The sequence below is a fragment of the Sturnira hondurensis genome, unplaced genomic scaffold (assembly GCF_014824575.4).
Source record: "Sturnira hondurensis isolate 20B ecotype Veracruz unplaced genomic scaffold, ASM1482457v3 Scaffold0022566, whole genome shotgun sequence".
Classification (NCBI taxonomy): domain Eukaryota; kingdom Metazoa; phylum Chordata; class Mammalia; order Chiroptera; family Phyllostomidae; genus Sturnira; species Sturnira hondurensis.
Genome location: NW_028095197.1, coordinates 14,285,879 through 14,302,725, shown reverse-complemented (window position 1 = coordinate 14,302,725; position 16,847 = coordinate 14,285,879). Strand labels below are relative to the sequence as shown.

The 16,847-nt window shown below is 38.7% G+C and overlaps 1 pseudogene; it reads left to right on the top strand.

Annotated features, from left to right (window-relative positions):
• Positions 1-15,797: 15,797 nt before the first annotated feature.
• On the top strand, positions 15,798-16,549 carry LOC118979859 (WD repeat domain phosphoinositide-interacting protein 3-like; annotated as a pseudogene).
• The last annotated feature ends 298 nt before the right edge of the window (positions 16,550-16,847 follow it).

Sequence of the window (16,847 nt, the reverse complement as noted above, 5' to 3'; positions counted from 1 at the left end):
CATCTGATAGATTGTTTATCTTCACTATGTTTTGTTCTTTTTCTGCAGTTTTATTCTGTTCTATCATTTGGGCCGTATTACTTTGTCTTCTCAATTGGCAGCCCCTTTGTGTTTGTTTGTGTGTATTAGGTAAACCTGCTTTCACTCCCTGACTTAGTAGTGTGGCCTATTATAGAAAAGTCACCTGCAAATTGTGTGTGCCAGAGCCTTAGGTAATCATCATAGTGGAGGAACCCGTTTCACTGTTTTGGGGCTCTGTGTGAGGAATGATCAGAGAGGGGACAGTACTTTGGCCTGGCCTCTGGAGATTTGCCTGGGAGGAAGCTGTCTCCTGGCAGATGCCCTGTTGCCAGTCAGCTCTCTCCCCCGCCCCCCACAATGACACTGGTGCTGTTCCAGCTGTGGCCCTGGTGCTGAATCCCAGAATGAGTGCATCTGCGAAAGTCCTGAGACTTTTGCAGGTCCTTTAGGAGGAGTCACCTGAGAATCCTGCAGTTTCTTCTGCTGACCCAACTCCCACTGGTTTTTACAGTCAGAAGTTATGGGGACTTATCTTTCTAGTGGTAGAATCCTGGGCTGGGTATTTGATCTGAGGCTGGGATTGATCACTCACAGGGTATCCCTCCCGATTTTTATCCACCACATGTGAATGTGGAACTGCCTGTTCCACCCCCTCTCCACACCTCTTTACCTCTCCATCTTTCCCCATGTCTATGCCTCTCCCCACGTCTCTACCTCTCCTACCTGTCGAGATGAATGTGGCTTCTTTAAGTCCTTAGTTGTCAGACTTCCTCAGAGCTAGATTTTCTGACAAATCTGAGTGGTATTTGTTTTGTAATCTAGTTGTAATTTTTGCTGTAGTTTTGCAGGGAGGAAAAGCATGTTTACTTACACCTCCATCTTGACCAGAAGTTTTGTTCAGCAGTTTTGACTGAAGCCAAAAAAAAAAAGCCAAAAAGCCAGCATGACCCCCATGTCTCACCCTCCCTATTCACTCAATCTTGCCCCACACAAATTTATTTTTGTTTTCCAAGATGAAAAATAGTCCTCAAAGGGTAATATTGTGTTGAGGTAGAAGATGTAAAACAAAACATGGCAGAAAGACTGAAAGGCATCAAAATCAGTGAGTTCAAAAATTGTTTTGGGACAATGGAAAAAAACATTTCAATAGGTGTATTGCATCAAATAGAGAGTACTTTGAAGGGTACTAAAGTTTAAACATGTAAGAATAAATATATGTTTTATAAATAAATTTTGAGTTTTTTGAGTCCTCCTTCATATATAGGCAACTAATTTTTTACCAAAAACTGCAACGGAGAAAAGAAAGCCTATTCAATATATGGTGCTTGGAAAATTGGAAAGCCACATGCAAAAGAATGAAACTAGACTGCTGTTGGTCTCCTTACATAAAAATTAACTCAGAATGGATAAAAGACCTAAATATAAGACCTGAAACAAACAAACAAACAAAGACCCGAAACAATAAATTAAATGAAAAAATATAGATACTGAATTTATGGACCTTGGTCTTAGGATTCTATGAATTTGATCCCAAAGGCAAGGGAAGTAAAGCCAAAAATAAATGAATTAGACTACATCAAACAACTACAAAACTTCTGCACAGCAAAAGAAACCACCAACAAAATAAAAAGGTAACCAACTGAATGGAGAAGATATTTGCAAACAGCAGCTTTTATGAGGGGTTAATATCCAAAGAATTCATACAAGTAAACACCAAACAAACAATCCAATTAAGAAATGGGCAGAGAACCTGAACAGACACCTCTCCTAAGGAGACATACAAATGGCTAACAGATATATGAAGAACATGCCCAACTATACTAGGTATTAGGGAAATGCAAATCAAAACTACAAGGAGATATTACCTGACACCTGTTGGAATGGCTATGATCAAAGACAAGTAATAACAAGTGTTGGAGAGGTTGTAGATAAAAAGGAGCCCTCACTCACTGCTAGTGGGAGTGTAAACTGGTACAGCTAATATGGAGGTTCCTCAGAACATTAAGCATAATTTACCATATGACCCAGTACCCCTCTTCTGGGTATCTACCCCAAAATTGGAAAACATTTATTCACAAAGACATTGCACCCCTGTATTTCCTACAGCATTATTCACCATGGCCAAGACACGGAAACAACCAAAGTACCTTTTGATAGATGATTGGTAGAGAAGATGTGGTACATGTATACAATTGAGTACTATTCAGCCACAAGAAAAGATGAAATACTGCCATTTGCAACAACACGGATGGACCTTAAGAATATCATACTAAACAAAATAAGTCAGTCATAAAAGTTAACATGACTTCACTCATATGTGGGGTATAAAATCAAAAGCAACAAATAAACAAGGGTAACATAAGAACTCATAGACATAGTCAACACTATGGAGGTTACTAGAGAGAAGGAGGGTAGGAGAGTAGAAAAGGGTAAAGGGGTCAAATATATGGGGACAGAAGCTGATTTGACTTTAGGTGATGGGTGCACAATGCAATGTGGATATCATGTATCATAGAATGTATACTTGAAACCTGTATAATTTTATTGGGGTACAATGAATACATTTGAATAAAAGTGAACAATACATTGAATAAAAATAAATAAGTGAATGCATGTATTCTGACAATGCAGAGGTATATTATACGACAGGACTAATTAGAATCTTTTGAATTGCAACAAAAAAAGAAAACCTGATTTTTGAGACAGAATTATTGAAAATTCCTGCTCTCAAGTATATTCAAATTTGGTAAGTTAAAGGGCTTTCAATATGTTGTTTAGAAATCGCATAGTAGAGCATTAATGAGCTAGCCCCCCATAACTGATCACAAGTCAGTTCTAGCAAGGGATGTAATTAAAGTCTCAGATGTTTCAATTTTCACAAATAGAAGTTTGTCTTCCCTTGATGCCTTTTTTCCATGCTCAGAGTTCTTTGCAATTATTAGCTCATTAGTCCTAGTGGATTTTTTAATTTAATTGTAAATTAGTAGACCCTACAGAGTTAAGTATAAAATAAACAGAATGTTAATAGCCCATTTCATGAAAATATATACTAATAGCTCAGCCTTTATTATCTCGACATATACATTGATAACAGTGTGACTTCAACTCTCTTTAAACCACAATTTCATGCTTCTCACATATTAGTATTGCACAGAATTTGCCTCAAACTGAAAAGAACTTTTCTTTTTTTTGTATTTGTACATGCCATTTCACAGTTTAGATTTTTGTAGAATTTCTATATATATATATTCATCCTACTACTTTGATATATTACTAGAGTAAAATTTCTCTTGACACATTATGGACAGAAGTAGAACATTTTGATTGGCTGCTCTGATTACTGAGATATATTGTATTTATCAGGGATCTTATGTTATCATTGCTTCCATTTGCACCTTCAACCTGGGAAGGAAATCATGGACATTTCTACTGTTTCTAGGGGTCTGAGAAACACTTGGCCTTGTGCAGGTGAGAAAATATCAGGTATAGTTTAAGGACCGGAAGAGGATAATACTAACTTACCCCCCAAAATCACCCCTTTCCTCATTCTGTTCCAGCACTGCCACTTCATATCTGGGGTGGTGGGCCTGGCTGTGACTCAAGCTGGCCAGATGACTACTTGCACCTGACCGTGGTGACTGGTCCACGTATTAGTTTCCTGGCACGGCTATATCAAAGTAGCTCAAACTGGGAGACTTTAACACAGAAAGTTAGTGTCTCCCAGTCTTATAGTTCCAGGATCAAGGCGTCACCAGGACTAGTTCAGATTCTTCTGGAAGCTGTGAAGGGGAATCCATTTCATGCCTCTCTCCCAGCTTCTGGTGGACTACTGGCCATCTTTGGTGCTTCCTGGGTTCTGCTACATCACCTGACCTTTGCCTTCATTTTCACATGGTGTTCTTCCTGTGTGTCAATCTCCACATTTCTCTTCTTGTGTAAGGACACCATTGGATTAGGAACCTGTCCTACTCCCATCTGACCTCATCTGAACTAGTAACACCTGCAATGATTCTGTTTCCAATTAAGGTTACATTCACAGACATTGGGGGATTAATGCATAAGCCAATAATGCTCACTGATGCTCAATAAAATTTTTACTGAATCCTCAGAAACACCTTTTTCATCCATTACATGAAAGTGTGAAGGGATGGGAACTACTGCAGTCATCTTAAAACCATTGGGTGGGAGTGGGAGGCTGTGGAAAATGAATCTAACATTGTGGAAGCAAAACCAAGAAATGGAGATAGAAATGTTTATTTGCTTCTGATCGAACACTTGGTCAAACCATATCTGAAGTCAAATACTCCTGTAGTTCAGTGATATTAATGAAAATATGCTCCTTTTAAAATCTCATCTTAATATCTTTTTCTGCTCATTGCTACAGAAATAGAGCCATAATTAATATGATTAAAGGGTGGAATTAGAGATCCATGAGAACAGCAAAAGGAAGGGTGATGGAATGAATAACCCCTTTCTGCTTTTGTATTATTTTATATCAGACTCAATTTAATGAATTCCTTCACAGTGATATGTGATACCTCAAAAGTAAAAGTGAATCTAATCATTCTGTTTCTATAAAATATTGAGTCCCTTCACACAGAAATATGCAAAGGCACAATTTCCTGTAACAACAAATCTTTCAGCAAAGGATCAAGGTATATGTTTCCAGATGCTAGTCTCGTATCCTGTTGGAAACAAAGAGACAGCCAAGCTAAAGGCAAGAGGACTAACACAGAGATAACAGAGACACAGGTCAAACACAGAGTCAATAATGACAGAAAAGTGGTCTTGGGTCTGAGACAATGTCCAACAGTGGGACTAGAAATGAAAGTTAATTCTCAGGGAATGCAGCTCTTGGGAATGCATGGGAACTTGACTTTCAAACTGCGCAGTGGTGATGATGGTAAGTCAAGCAAAGTAAGATCATCTCTGAGACGTGTTTGGCAGCAGGGATGAAGAGGAACAGGGCCAATGTTCCAGAAATACAGGAGATAATGACAAGTCAGGAAACTATGGTAGGTTTTTCCACAAGTATCATTGACCGTGAATCTTCAGAATAAAGTCAGCATTCCACCACTTTACTTGTACACGCCAGAAAGTCAAGAAGCCTGGTGTAAGAGCACCAGCAGTGCTCTTATTGTCTCTTGTTGTTTGATAGTGAGGTAATATGAGTCAGAGAGGAGACCTCTACCCACAGTCATCATGGAGGTGCCTGCTACCCCTACTCTACTTTCCAGAGCTCGTTCATTTGCTAAATGTACACAGATTGATTGGGGGGGTTAACTAGCTTCTCCTTGGTCATAGGTGCAATACAAAACAATGCTTCATGAGACTAGAAAGGAAAAGCCTTGGATGGAGACAAGAAACTGACAGCATATGGAACAAGGGAGCTAACATTGTGCAGAGACTCCCAGTGTAACAGTATCTAGAGAGCATAACTTCATGTTATTTTCAGTAATTAGAATTCTGAAAACATTTCAGTACATAACTAAGAATACTGGGCCTTGGGCCCTCATACCTCATACCTCTAAAGTGCAGACTCACTGTAGAACACCGGCCTCCTGACACATTCATAACCGTATTGGATAACTTTTCTGCCTTGTCTTTGGTCTAGCTGGTGCACCTTTTTTCTTAAAGATTTTATTTATTTTTAAAGGGATGGGAAGGGAGGAAGAAAAGAAGAGAAATGTCGATGTGCAAGAGATACATCAACCGGTTGACCTGGCCAAGCTACTCAGGCATGTGCCCTGGCTGGGAATCAAACCAGTGACCTCTCTGTTCAAAGGCCAGTGCTCAATCCACTGAGCCACACCAGCCAGTGCTATCTGGCACAGCTTTTCATCTATCCATTGTTTCATCAACCATCTGTATACACGTATATGTAATCTGAGGGCATCTCACCTTTGCCTGTCTGCATACCTTCAGGTTTTTGTTTTGTACTCCAGGTCTTCTCTGACATTCTGGCACGGGGTGCTTGTGGCACTTACACATGAGCAAACCGGAGGGCCAGAGAATAAACATCCGATGGGATAACCCTTGACCAATGGGAGCTGAGAGCCGGCACATAAATGTCCTTCACTGCTGTCCTTCCAGTGAGCAGTTTCGAGGCACATTCTGCATTGCTGCTTAGAAGATCCCCACAGAATACAGAACCAATGACAAGAGTAACAGCCAACCCCTCAACTGGCTTTTCTCATATCCATATTTCACTCCTTAAATCCTGGCTTCTGTTTCCTGGGATTACTTCCCAAATTAAATTACATAAACTCAAAGCCCTTACCCCACACTCAAACTTCTGGGAGCAACCCAGGCTACCAAAAGGACCTTCTGGGTTCTCCTTAGGTTTAGAGCTAGAGTCCTATTTTGGTTCAGGGAACTTATTCATCACTGGTCAACCCCTAAACACTTTTAGAGGATAGGGCAAAATTTTTGCTGATGTGTGAAAAGCAATAGATCACATATCAAATCTGACAATTGAGAGTATCAAGCCTTGTTGTGTTGGGCTCATTTAAAATTTTTACTGCTCGTTTTCTCTAGAGTGTGTGCCCTGATCAGAGTGCACGCAGTTCTGAACTACTACCATGTGTGCATGCAGTAACTGTGAATGATGAAAAATCTTGTCTTTGGATTCCCCATGGAGACCTTTAGAGTGAATTTTGAATGTCCTTTTTGAACTGTATGTTAAGTCAAACCAATTCAAACTTTCTATATTTGATAATTAGTTCTGGCTGGTGTGCCTCAGTGGATTGAGTACCAGCCTGCAAACCAAAAGGTTGCCAGTTCGATTTCCAGTCAGGGCCCATGCCTGGGTTGCAGGCCAGGTCCCCAGTGGGGGGCACTCAAGAGGCAACCACTCATTGATGTTTCTCTCCCTCATTCTCCTCTCCATTCCCTCTCTAAAAATAAATAAATATGATCTTTAAAAAAATTTATAATTGGCTTAATTTTTATGTAGATTTTTTTCTTGGGGTATATGGAAGCATGAGAGTGGAGAATAGTGAATGATGGTAGGAAATATTGGGTTGGCCAAAAAGTCCAAATGTTTTTTTCTAAAAAATAAAAGCTACATCTTGCATTTTTACCCATACCTGTATTGATTTGGATATTTTGAGTATGTTGGCTATCTCTTGCTATTGGCTTCTGGTGGGTAGAAGCCCAGGGATGCTGCTAAATAACTTCCAATGCATAAGACAGCCCCACAGCAAAGATTTATTTGGCCAACATGTTAGTAATACCAAGAAACTTCACAAACCACTTTTGACATGTTTGATCGGTCACAGCACCTTCTCCATACACTGCACAAATCTTTTTTTTTTTTTTGCATTTCAGTTGCATTTTCACCTTTCTTAAAATAATAAGACATAATATGCTAAAAACGTCACTTATTTTCTTCCATCTTCAGTATTAAAATGGCTGCATAAAAATTCACCAATTTGATAAGTTTTTTTAAATGCATGCTGATATGACAGCTGTCACAATACAATCTAACAAAATTGTTTCCAATGAAGGTAAAGAAACTAAGCACTACTAGAGCCATTGTATGAAAAAAATGTAGTGGAATTTTGGGGCAACCCAGTACTGAACTTTTTAAAATATTTGATTCAAAAACTTGGTTGCTCATCAGAATCACCTGGAAAAAAAGTTTAAAAAATACAGATTCTTCTCCTCTTCCTCCAAAAGTTCTTATTTTATAAATTGAGGCACAAACCTTCAGAAATATCTATTTAAGAGCTTCCCAGGAGTTTCTGACACATATCCAAATTAGGGAAACAGTGGTATAGTAATTCATGTATGGGGTTTTAAGAGAAATTATTACCTAAACCTATGAATTTTTCTGCCATAGGGTTGGAAGCTCAGGAACTTTCTAAATCATGTATTCTTATTTACAAGTGAGAAAAAGTCTTAATTTCTTGATTCAGAAAGGAAAGTTTAGAATTTAAAATTCAAAATGAAAGGGTTATTTTCATATATTTTAATCTTTCTGAAAATATACACGAGAGATGACTTTTATACACTTTCATTTATAGACATCTATAGGCAGGCTTAGTTTAAAAATTATCTCTTGGTGAAGTAGTCTATAATAGGAAGTGTACATAATTAATTATAAGTACTTCATCAACTAATTATCATTAATTAACTGTACAATTAAAACTTTGACTGACAGGTAATTAAGTTGATTCTCCTTCTCAAATATGCATGTTTCTAAAGTATTCATTAACTTGTTTCAACCATAAAATACTTCCTGGTAGATTTCTAAAAATCAATATGGTATTTTTTCTTTGTCTTTCAGAAACAACCTTAATAAATGAGTGTTCCTTTGTGCCCAGGTGAATCTCCAGCTGCTCATGATTGCTGAAAAGCCAGAGGGGGTTGAGTCCAGGTGCTTGGTTAGCAAAAGGGGTGAGTCATTCCCTTCAAAATTGAACACGAGCTTTGTTGTTGTTTGTTTTGATTGGCCATTATTTTATGAACAGAAAACAAAAAGCGATGGAAATAAGATTTAAATTTTTTTAATAAGCAAGATTACAAATATAAATGGCCTCGATATAATTTTCATTGGCTATGTTTCTTAGCTGAGGGGTTTTCTGACATGACGAACTTAGTTTAGATGAAAAGAGGTTTTTGTGAAAACGCAGTTAAAATGTAGAATTATAAATCATTATAGAGTTCCTTTACTTCTCTGTGGCAGAAATACAGAGTGTACAGTTACTATGGAAAACAAAAAGGGAAATACAGTTCTGGTGGGTTCTACCATCTGCAATAAAACGCAAAGAAAAAGAGTCAAGTTATTAATCTGAAATTCCCATTCATTCATTTAGTCATTCAGTCAACAAATATTTATTTAGTCCCTACTCTCCTAAGTACCATCTAAGCAGTAGGATTATATCAGCAAATAAACTGGAACAAAACCCCCTGCCTGACCGGAGACTTACCTTTCATGTTTTCTGCTTCTGCTTTTCATTAGAAAAATTCCTCTGACATTACCAAGGGTAACTGAGAATTACTTATTGTCGCTTGTCTGAATATAACGTCAAGGCAGAAATGCACCTGAAATATGGTACAAATAGCAAATTATAGTACCTGTGTGTCACCTTCACCTTCTTTTTGTTGTGATTCATGGGGACACCAACAGTACTTGAAAGTCTACGTAGACTTACGGAAATCATCATATATCTTGAGACTGCAGAGCGCACGCTGCTCGATTAATGCAATTTTATGAAACCATCCAATCTGAAATGGCTGGGTGAGAAATTTTGTCATCTCGTTTAGCTGTGTGTCTGGTATTCAGAATGTCTCAGTGGAGTATATTTAAAATGATGTGAATATTTTAGTGCTAAACTGATCTCAACTACATTACAGGGTCTTTAAAAATGAGAGTGATGTTAGCAGTTTGATCAATTTAATTTTCTGAAAGGCAACCTTGTAATGAGCCTGATCTAAACAACCTCTCCAAAAGTAATGATTCAAGTTCCATCTCTTTTGTCTAATTTTGTTTTGCCTGTGACTGGTTCTTTTGCATCTGAGAATCACTTATTTGTGTCACTGAGTCTTGGAAACACATGTTTTATTATGACTCATTAATGGAGTTTAAGGTCCTCAAAGGAACAGAAATCTTGAATTGTGAGGTGCAGAAGCAAGGCAAGGTCCAGAATGCTCCTGTACTGTAATAGTAGGGCAAGTTGCAGGGTCCTTACCACGGGTATAAAGAAAGAGAAAGGAGAAGTGAAATCCACCGTGAAAGTGCCTCTGAATAAAGAATGAATAATGGTCATGCATTTTGGACACTGTGGGCAAAGTAGGATTTTGGACAAGCCCTTTTTTCATTCTCCTCATTTTTTCTCTTTTCCTTCTTTTTCATCTCCTCCTCTTCTTCACTCTTCATTGTTGTCTTCTGGTTTCTCCTTTGAATAAAGGGAGGGAGAAGGTTTACTGTGATTTATACTTTGGGTCACTTTGGAATGTTCCTAAAAGGGAAATCTGGCCTTTGTTTTTCTTTTCAAGATGCTTCTGCTGTGGTGTCTAGGCTGTAGGTCATACTGCCAGTGAGAGCCGATTAAGGACATCTATGTCAAGGTCAAGGCCACCAAGTGCCTGATTATGAGATTATATCCATGCTGTGACCATACATGGAGCTCTACAGTGGTGATATGATCACACAAGCCCTTTAGGGCTGCAGGAGCAAGCTCCAACTTAAACACTTGTTGATTTCTGTGGATATCATACATTTATTTGGGCTCATTTTAAGATATCAAGGTGATGTAACTGAACTTGGAGTTTGGAAGGGAGGCTCCTTGCACTCTTCTTGTTTTGTAAATTACCTTCATCTTTTCTAAAGCTCAGTATGAACTAACTGATTGATGTGGGGAAATTTAAGTTTAAATGTGGAGAGTATGTGTCACTGTAAGAATGAAATGGGAAATACTAATAAAAAATTGCACAGGGAATTTTCTGCAAGAATTTTAACTGAAATTGGAGGAACTGTAGCAAGTTCTCTCCTGAAAGATCAGAGGGACTGAACTTAAATTTCCTGGGACAATTATTTCTGGTCTCCAAGATCAGGCATTACTAGAGTCTTCTATTGCCCAGTGTTTTCTTATGTACTACCAGTAGTTACCTGCTATGTCATTTGTCTCAGAATATTTTGCCTTCCTCTTTCTCCAACCATAGGACTTACCTAGCTTTGAATACCATCTGGTTTATCAAGGAATAAATAGGGAAGTTTCCAGGTGATATATTAGTACCCAGATGTTCAGAGAGTTCAGATCCATCTGGAAATATTTCAACGTTCAGGTGGATAAAAGTCTCCTAAGATTCTCAAGCGCAATAGCTGTCTATTTTCTCTGCATTACGCAGGACATGAAGGGGCTGCAGCTTCTAAAATGGGACAGAGGAGTGAGAAGAACCCTCAAAGTAATACTTTCACAAAAATTGGGCCAAATTCATCAGTAATTGTGAGTTTCCTATTTAAGAAATCTATATTGCTTATCCATAAATTTTTAAAAATATGAATCTGCATCCATGAGACACGTAGCTTCATTAGGACTCAAAGTAAGTATTTTGACTTACGCTTATGCTGCCCCTCATCAGTACTTCCCCTAGGTGTGATTAATGACATAATAGCATGGCAGAAAACAGAATGCAAGTCCTCTTGAACATTTAAATGTGTCATGAGAACAAAAGTCTGTTTTAGATCATTTGAAACAGGTTCAAGACATGAAATAAACATATCATTTCTATGATGATTAATGTCAGGAATTTTTTGGTCCAATGATGTTGGACCACAATCTATTTTGGTCTAAAATCTACTCTGTAACAGTAGAAATATGTATGTTAAAATATTGTAAAAATTATATGAGTCCAAACTATATGTAGTTGATAATCACGGTCCTAAGCGTGGACTGTGGAAAATACACTATAATGTTCCTATATAGTAAGACTATGGATAGTTAATATCTGTTTTTATTTTCTAAAGTGTGTATATAGGAGAATATTACTTAAAATTTAAAAATTAAAAAAAATCACTTGGTTTACAATGAAAACAGTCAGTAAAAGAAAATAAAAATCTTTAATATTTTTCATTTTATCCCTATTTGACAAGAATGTCTGAATTTCTTTTTGTTCTCATCAACTTTTAAATCCTGGATCTAGAATTTAGAGTCTGCCTTTAAAGTTTTTCACAAAGAAAGATTTACAGAGTTTTAGAAGTGAACACATACTACTCCCTGTCACTTTTGTTCACTCTTCGCATTGAAACCTTCCAAACCCTTTGGGTCCCTGAGTCAGAGTTTCTGATGACTTAATTTCTCAGGAAAAGTAGGGCAAAGTTGATGACCAAAGGACATTTTCGGATGTCAAGTGAGGTCAGGTATCACTGAGCGTGTCTCTACCACCTGGGAGGCCAGAGCCAAAGAAGACTCTCAAATCTTCCTGAAAACACAGTTTACTCTGGCACTTTGAAAATTCTTTCAGGGTCACTTACAGCTTTTGAATTTCAACTTTAATTTTATTCCAGGTTGAATTCAGTTATTGCGTTATTTTTAATTAGAAAAGGGGCTTATTTTAGAGGATGAAAACTACAGTAAAATGGGAAGATGAATTAAATCAGCAAGCTTACCTCATGAAGGCAGAAATGACTAACATTTTATGAATATTTTTGCTCAGGTAAAATCAAAGCATTACAGTATGCACAACTTGAGTTTCTATTTTGCTTCTTTTTTTAAAAAAAAGAATATCTATTCAAATCCTTTGCTCGCTTTTTAATTGAATTGTTTGATTATTTTTTTGTTTTGCTGTTGAGTTGTATGAGTTCTTTATATACAAACTACTGCTTGGGAGCCCAAAATGTATTTTTTCTCATACATTTCTCATCTATTTTGCTTCTTAACAACTAAATGGAAGAATTACTCCATGTTACTTCTGGCAACACCCACTAAGTTTAAATTGTTGGATCTGAAAGGGGGAATCACAGGATGGAGTAGAGAGCCCAATTGATGGAGCACTGAGAGCCAGGATGTAGCCCCACGATGCGCCCCTGAGTGGAAGTACCAGTATGGGTGCCAGTTTGCCAGTTTCTCTGGATGGGGTCTGCATTTCTGATGAGTGTCTGGGGCCACGCACTGAAATATCAGTGGATTAGATCACATTTTGTCTTCGGACATTGTCAGGGAGGAGTTAGAAAAGTCCATAGACAATAGAGGATGCGCAGGAAAGATACTAAAGTCCCCAGCACTACCTCTTTGAGTTCAAAAACTCCAGGATCAGAGGCTTCCCAGGAATTGCTGTTCAGAGGGCAACAGCTGAGCTCCTGAGGTGTTCTGTCGCTTCCCCCTGCTGTCAAGCATTCTTGACTTTCACGGCACCCTTGCCTTGCCTGTCTCTTCCAATCACGCGTGCTTCCCATCACCTGTCAAGTCCTAAGTTCACTTAATGGCAGAGCACCCACTGGAAGCTGGGTCCTTTGATCTCTTCTCAAGGATTATCCTACTGAACCATTCTTCAAATCCTAATTTTCAGGGCTCCCAAGCAGTATTTTTTCCAAGAAGTGTTTCCCCAGCCCTCCAGTCTTCTGTGCTTTCAGAGTAAGTTCCCCCCACCCCTGTGGGCATACTTCTTTCATCATGTTGACAATATAGAGAGTTCACTTACCATTCGTCCCTACTAGACTGAGTTAACTTAGTGCTGAGCACAGCTGCTAGCATAAAATATACACACAATAATATTTTATGAATTGACAGATAAATATATAATCATCTCAAGGTCGTATATGGTTAAAATTACATAGTTCATCCATATTGCATGGGTTTTCTCCCCTTAGGTAAGTTCTACTTTTCTTCAGAGGCTGATATTTTGAAGTTTCAAGTCTTGTTTAGGCGGCACTCATAGTAATTCATCTTTTTTGAAACAGCAAGAGTATATCATTTCACTCTATTACACATTCATCTTGAGGTAGATTTCTTTTTAAATTTATTTCAATCAGTTGGCCTGATATCCATCGCAGACTTCATTTCAAATTGTCATTTTATCATCCAATCAGAGTAACTGCTCTGTAAAGGAAAGAAATAAAATGTTCAAAGAAGACAGTTATGTCTACTGACACCATATTAAAATGTAAATGTAAGACAAACTGGTAGAAGTCAAGTTGTCAAATAATCTGGATCATTTCTGAGTCCAGGAGAAAAATTTGAATTTTGCACTTTCTTTTTTTTAAAGTAAGTTTTGTACTCTTTTTAAATTTTATTTATTTTTAGAGGGGAAGGGAAGGAGAGAGGGAGAGAAATATCAGTGTATGGTTGCCTCTGCCGGAAACACACAATGTACCGTGTGTCCCCTGCCAGGAACTGGCCTGCAACCCAGGTATGTGCCCTGACTGGGAATCGAACTGCAATCCTCTGGTTTGCAGGCCCACGCTCAATCCACTGAGCTACACCAGCCAGGGCTGAATTTTGCATTTTCTTGATAGCAAGCCATTGCAAGCCCCCATACGCATATTCTTGGAAAGAAAAACAGAGACAGTGAAGTGAACTGGAGAATATTTATTCTTTATGCTTGGTTACGCAGGGAGAACATCCATTGATATTTTCTAAAATATTTTCAAAAGTAAACTTTCATTTTAAAATGTCTGTATTATGCAAATTATTTCTGAACCATTTTGGGTTTCAAGTTCCACCTTCTTAGCACCGCGCTGCCTCCACACACCTTTCAGACCTGTCAATAGACCTCAGCTATTCGGCCTGTTTCATTCATCTGTTCGTAATCACTGTCTTTGAGGATTCCCTTCCCCTCAGACTAGCTGAGAAATTGTACAGAACCTGTCAAGCTCCTTGCTTTCTTCTAGAACTTGGACACAGGATTCATAATTTAAGAATTTCCTTGCCAACTCTCATCACACTATCTTTCCTGGCCTCCAATTACCTCTCTGATTTGACCCCTTACGTTCTTTCTTTGCTCTACTCTCTCCCCACTTGTTTGATCTTGCTGGTCCTAAGCCACCACGCCCGACTCAGGGCCATTGGTTCTTCTGTCATCTCTGCTCGCAGTGCTCCTCCTCTCCCCTGGACTGCAGCCTGGCCCGTCCTCACTGCCCTGGGTCTGGATTCAAATGTCAGCTCATTGAGGATTAGCCTTCTTCACTGTGCTTTATTATTTTTTGCATGGCATTTTCCGCCCACTGACACATTAGGTATGTGATTGTTTTATGTCTGTTATGGTGAATCTGAATATGCTAACATGAGAGCAATGACTATTTCTGTTTCCCTTACTCTTCCTGCCCTAGCACCTGAGTAGGCCCTGGCACACAGCAGGTGCTCAAAAATTAGTTTTGGCCATTTGCATACAGAGTGGGCTAATGTAGATTTACAGTTGTGAATACATAAAACTTGGTTTATTTTTGTATAATTATTTATTATTATTATTAACCTACTTTTGTTCACCCCTGTATCTTTTCTGTGATATTCTCATTCCTCTATTTTTCATATCACACTTACTGAATTATAAGAAACTTTTACATATATTATAACTATTACAAAAATATTTTTCTGTCTTTTTCATTCATTTTGATTCTGAGTGTTCTTTTTCCCAGTCAAACCTGTCACTTCTCTGTACTGTTTCTGAATTACATGACATATTTTCTTACAAAGTTCTTTCCAAGACACCTCCTTGGGTTTTTAAAAATATATATTAAAATTCTCAGTGATCTAGAAGTTATTTTAGTGCAATGATTAGCCTGTTGTTCTATTATTGATGTTTGCTAGTTACTCAATCCTCCTCTAAGATTGCAAGTGACCCTTTATTATATTCTAAATTATGTATATTTACATGACTTTCTATTCTTCCCGTTGTCTATCTCTCTCTCACATTGTGCCAGTTACTGATGCTTTACATAAAGCATTTCTTAGTCAGGTAGGGCAAACACCCTTCATCATGTTTTTCCTACATGCTCTTCAGTAGCCTAAAACCACTGTTGCTTCACGCAAACACAATCCCAGAAACCCCATCGACATTGCCTTGAACCAAGCCATCCTAATTTCAAAAGAATTTGATGTCAATAACATTTTGTTTTCTAACATATAAGGTTAGAAAAAGCAATCATAATAAATCACCCAGCCCTGCCCCGCCTGCCTGTTGTGTTACCAGGCAGGTGCACGCGTGCTTAAGGGCTCCCTGGTCTCACTTCCAGCCCGGGGCCAGTCCAACCCTACCTTAAAAAAAATCCCCAAGTAGCATTTTGCTGCAAGAATTTGTTTTAGTTGTTATTTTAAAAAAACCTGCAATGCTCTCCCAATAAAACAATAATCTCGAATGATCTGAAAAAAAAGGTTGTTATTAGAATAGAATTTTCAACAAAGGTCAAGTTGATCAAATTAAGGTGAGATACAATAATGGTCATTTTGGACCTCATAATAGGGTGTTCACATGCACACACATAAGTAGCATGTCTTTGAAACCTGCTAAGTCCAAAAGGCCTTTGTGTCTCATGTCACCATGGTAGCAATTTCTCCCTGGCCTTCCCCAGGTACACACCAGGGTCATGTGCAGCCTGTGGACCTGGCCAGCACTGAGAAGCCTCCCCCAAACATTCCCACACCCAGGGGTGTCCTGGGCTGTGCTGCCCTCAGCCTGTAGGGAACAGAGTTGCAACCTGAAAAGGGGGCTGTCCTGGGAACACTGCTATTTCACCAGGGCATTTACTCCAGGAACGAAGAAGGGAATCTCAAGCAGTAAATATCGACTGCATTAACTTCTGTCAGGATGCTTCCCTGTCTCTGTGTCTAGTGACCACTGTACAGGGCACATTTTTGCTGCCAAAGATCCAAAAAATGAATAAACAGTCTAGATGGATATCAGCCAGTTTCTTTACAAAAGCCTTCAGTTCCAAATCAAGTTTTTGCAAATTTCACATTCCTCCGGCTCTTCATGCATTTGTGCTTTTGGAACAGAGTCAAATGCTGTCATGTTAATTTTTGCAAGAGGCAGCTACTATACACATTCTTATTCAGCTACAAGGAGGAAGACCTTGAGTGTGTCTTGAGGGTGCACAGTTTCCAGAACTGCCCAGTGGCAGGCTCTGACTCTTCACAAGTATGTGCTGTGGACACCCACGCTGCCCCCTGATCAATGTGCTGACTGTACCCCTGAGACCTCTCTGGGGCCAGTGCTGGCACACCGCGGAACTTGTGGGCCTGCACCAGTGACCCTCAGCCTTGAAGCCATCTGTGGTCCTTTGCTTTCCTGTGGAAGGCTTCCCATTTCAGGTATTGAAAGAAAAGGATAATTACCAAGGCATAAGTGGATGCTGAAGTGACTGTGAACAATCTGTGTCTGCCTGT